The 4,804-nt window shown below is 44.7% G+C and overlaps 1 pseudogene; it reads right to left on the reverse strand.

Moving 5' to 3' along the window:
- Positions 1–207: 207 nt before the first annotated feature.
- Positions 208–4,413, reverse strand: LOC125554477 (putative LRR receptor-like serine/threonine-protein kinase At1g51810; annotated as a pseudogene).
- Positions 4,414–4,804: the final 391 nt, after the last annotated feature.

The following is a 4,804-nucleotide window of genomic DNA, read 5'->3' on the forward strand; positions in this document are numbered from 1 at the left end:
ATTCGAAGTATGGATACCGAGGAGTTAATTCAGAAAAGATCCACAAACTGAGGGGAACTTACGTGGAAAATAATTGAAGTAGGCACTTCATATGGTAAGAACATTACTCACTTAAGAATAGAAAGCATGTTTAAAAATCTCATAGAAATCTGATCATGCAAGAAGAGAATTCATGGTGGCTATTGGACAGGATTGGCAAAGATTCCTTCATCGTGTAGCTGCAAGACATGTATCCACTGGTGACCCTCTACTATAATCATGCTTTATCTCAAAGCAGCGTTATTCTGGCTCACATCAGTGGATTGGTTAGTGGTAATGTTGTAACCCATGTTTGGGTTCATTCCACCATTGCTACTACCGGTGTAGAATCCATTGTCACCTCGTTCGAAGCCTTCCTCGAGGTCGAGGCACTCCTGTAGCTGCATCACGACATCAGTCATGGAGGGCCGTTGCAGGGGCGATTGCTCGGTGCACTTGAGTGCAATCTCCGTAGTCTTCCAAACAGCATTGATGTCATGATCACCTTGCATACGTGTGTCCACCACACCCTCAATGTCGCCCCATGCAAGCCGCTGTCGTGCCCAGTTGATGAGGGGGATGGACTCGGGATTGCGTACGATGGCTGGCTTCCCAGTGACGAGCTCTAGCAGCACAACACCAAAGCTGTACACGTCACTCTTGGTCGACGGCTGCATTGTTCTTTGATACCTGTATGCATGTGCGTTCACTCAGAAAAACACTTCATGCATAGAGGTTATTTTGGAGGAGAGCGGAAGAGATCGACGTACTCTGGAGCTGCATATCCAAGTGTGCCTGCAAATGTGTTAGTTGATACGTGGGTGTCATCCTCGCAGTTGAAAGCCTTGGACAAGCCAAAATCGGCAATCTTGGCCTCCATCCTTGCGTTTAACAAGATGTTGGTGGTTTTCACATCCCTGTGAATTATAGGTGGGCTACATCCCTTGTGAAGGTACTCCAGTCCTGCACATCACCAGTCTAGCCAATGCTCAAGATTCTTCAAGCACAACGTGTTCAACAGTGGGTCACTGCATTTTCAATGGTGTACCTTGTGCCGTTTCAAGTGCTACTCGAAGTCTTCGTTCCCAGGGTAAGCATGGCATGTTGCCGTCTTCTCCTTCAAGTATATATAGACATTGTAATTTCAGACCAATGGGTACTTAAAAGGGTCATATATCAATACTATGCTTATGGCATCGACTCTCGCATCTCTAACTAGGAGATAAAACCTTGTATTTTGAGGTTGTCGGTCTTCGGCTTAAATGAAAATTCAGGTGGTCAGTTTGCCCTTCAAATTGCAGATACTGATCAAATTCTAAAGCTATATTGTTAAATTCACAAGATACATACCTGCAATATGCTCTTTTAGGGATCCTTGAGGCATGTACTCATAGACAAGTGCCATGTGCCCCCCATCGTTACAGTAACCAATCATGGACATAAGATTCTTGTGATGAATAAGTGTTAAAACATGAGCCTGGACAAGAGATCACGAGTTAGTGAAATTTCTTGGTACGAATTTCTGTCTACCAACAAGAACTACCTCTGCAAGGAACTCTTTGACGCCCTGATTTGAAGAATGAGACCTTAACTTTACTGCCACCTCAGTACCCTTCTCCAGGGAGCCATGAAAGACGTACCCAAACCCTCCTCTTCCAAGCGGTCGTTGGAAGTTGTTCGTAATCACCTCCAGTTCCATGTATGTGAACTGACGGTTCTCAAGTGGAAGTGAAATAATCCAGTCGCCGTCATTCGTCACCTTCACAGGGTTTCTGATTGATCCTATGTCGGCAACACATGCCATAACAAACATCAATGATGCATTTTCACAAATGGGGACGGGGGGCAGAGAATTTTGTCCTCATTCCAAAGACTCACCTTCCTTTCTTTTTCTTTGTAACCAAAAACATAGTATTGCCACTAACACTAATGCCACAATAACAACTACCGGAACTACTATGTGGATAGCTAGTTTGTTATCTCCTTCAGTAGGATGGCATGTATTCCCATTAGAACAGAGGTCAGGATTGTTGCCATATCTACAAGGAAATGAAATGAAGTTACTTAGTCGAACTTACTGGGAACCAGGTTGGATGCTATCAGAAATAACAGAGGGAAATCACCTTAGATCCAAGGAGCCATCTTGAACTTTTTTTAGAAGTCCAAAGGGAATTGATCCACTGAGCTTGTTGTTTGAGAGATCTCTACAGAAAATAAAGAATATTGTCATGAGTGAAAAGAAACAACATGGGAACATTCAAATCAACTGGATCACAATAGTTGTGAATCTTACAAAAATATTAATGACGGTAATTGTGAAAGGGTGTCTGGAATTGAACCTATCAAGTTGTTGTTTGACAGATCCCTGCAACATATAGACCGAATATTCCTTTTACCACTTTTGCCAAAAAGAATTGTACAAGTAAGGGTAGAAGTACGAGTATCAGAAATAACGTACAAGTGTCGGACATCCGTGAGATTTGCAAAATCAGGTGATATAGTATAATTCAGACCACTGAAGGAGACATTTCTACATATTAACATCAAAGCAGCTAATCAGTTTTATGACACAACATCACAACATAACTGAGTAGAGTAGAGATATAAATTACTTACATGTTTGAGATAATTGGGGGCTTGGAACTGGCATAGATGCATGTTAGGCCATCCCAGACCATAGTATCGGGAACGCATGGGTCACCCATCCAATTCTTCTGCACCTGGTACCTCTCCTTGATGGTCATGATGGCAGACACTGCTAAAATAAAAACCAAAGATAAATTTTCAGTAACATAACATGCATAGAGGATAATGACCAGTGAGCTAGATAGCTCATGTATGTGTGTATGACCGCACCGTCCTGTGAGTTGGTGCCCAAGGTGGTGGTTGGAATGATGGAGAATAGCTCGAGGGCGTTTATGATGGGCGGCATCGTTGAGTTAGCCGTGGCGTTGATGGACAACAAGTACTGTCTGGCATGAAATGGCTCAGCTGAGTAGGTGTAACCATCGTCAAGGTACGGCGGAGTGTAGGCTGTTGTGGTCTCTTCTCCATTCCGGTAGATGGTGTACTGTCGTAGTGTATTATTGGGGAGAGATTTTAGTTCAGAGAAGTACATCATTTCAATGTACCCCAGGGACCAGTAACTAGGGGAACCCTGGAGGTCCATGGTGAACTCTATGTTGCTGGAGAAGTTCTTCGGCGTGATGGCCGTCTGCATCACTGCCTGGGGTGGCTGGAATTGGTCGTCACCAATTTCCACCTTCATCTCCGTTGATATCTCATCCCAGTAAGCTGTTGCACCGCCAGAAGCAGGGAACCACATGCGGTCGAAAGGATCATCAGGGTACCTGTTGAAACAATCGATCAATTGCATTTTGTGATAAGAGTAATTAAGATTTTACTCTCACCTGATAGCAGCACTTCCATCGTATGGTCCGAAGTTGATCCTGTTGACCAGAACCAGGCCATGTGTCATGTTGGCTTGTGGGTAGATTTTGTTCCTCAGCGGCCTCAGATCTAGCGCAGAGATGAATGGCACCCCGCCACCCGTGTTCACAAGGCAAACCTGTAGGGAATCACGCGACACCATCACGATGGCCTCCGCCAACACCCACCTGCCGGATACTTGGATGTTCACCCTCATCCAAAAGTCAACACCCACGTAGAGGTCAAAGGAGATAGGTAGCCTATCGAGGCCATCGTAGTTGCCGTACAAGAACTTGGCGCGGATCAGGTATTTGAGCCCAGGCATGAGCAATCCGAGAGTGTAGCAGTTGCGCGCCCCACTGGGGAAGCTGCGCAGAGTGTACCACCAGTTGTTGGGTAGTGTCGAGGTCATGTACTTAGTTGAGATGTTGTGGTTTGAGCCGGCGTAGGCGTCAATGAAGCTGGCGTCCGTGGTGTAGGATAGAGTGGTGATGTTGTTCACGTAGCCCGTCTCTCCCGGGAGACCGCAGTCTATGCTTATGAAACCTGCATGCATGCAGTACAAACCATGGTATTGACTATGTGCATTCTAGTTATGCATAAGTCGGACGTGTGTGTTTATTATAGTGTTTGTATTTGATGCTTCAGTATGAGTCAAAAAAAAAAAAGATCTCAAGTTTTCACCTGTGCTATGATAATTTTGTATGCTAATTACTCTATTTAACAACTTCTCATTTAGACTACCCCATTTAGCGAACATTTCACCAGCATATATATATATATATATATATATATATATATATATATATATATATATATATATATACTTGCTGGGTAATTTGCGTCAAAAATGTCAAAGTAGGGAGTATAAACATAAGTAAATGTACATTCAGCGGCATATATACCTGCTGGGTTTGGCTGCGCAGGAGCTTGCAATATGCCGGCGGCGACTAAGCAGAGAAGCAGCAACCATGACATGGCTCTCGGCGTTGGATATGCTCCATTGATGATGAGCGCAGGAGGTTGGCGATATATATGGCAAAGTATATCTTTCGCACAGAGTCGCGGATGCAGCTGTACTACGATTGAGTCGCATGCATGCAGCCATAGGAAAGGATATGGCCGCGATGTGGACGAGCGGGTCGCTGTCCGCATGCATGCAGCTCTTGGGAAACCAGCAGGGGGCCGAGGCGGAGCTACCTAGTTAGACGTCTGCGCACATCTCACCTCACCCGGCTTGTAGCGGTTTGCTCGATCGTACTGTAGTTTATTACAACAGGGAGAGATCAATATTTTAGGACGGCAGGTTTGCTCGATCGTACAACATAGAATTTGCCATGATAGGAGAGCATAAATT

This window comes from Triticum urartu, chromosome 4A (genome assembly GCF_056163025.1).
Source record: "Triticum urartu cultivar PI428250 chromosome 4A, HENAU_Tu73, whole genome shotgun sequence".
Classification (NCBI taxonomy): Eukaryota; Viridiplantae; Streptophyta; class Magnoliopsida; order Poales; family Poaceae; genus Triticum; species Triticum urartu.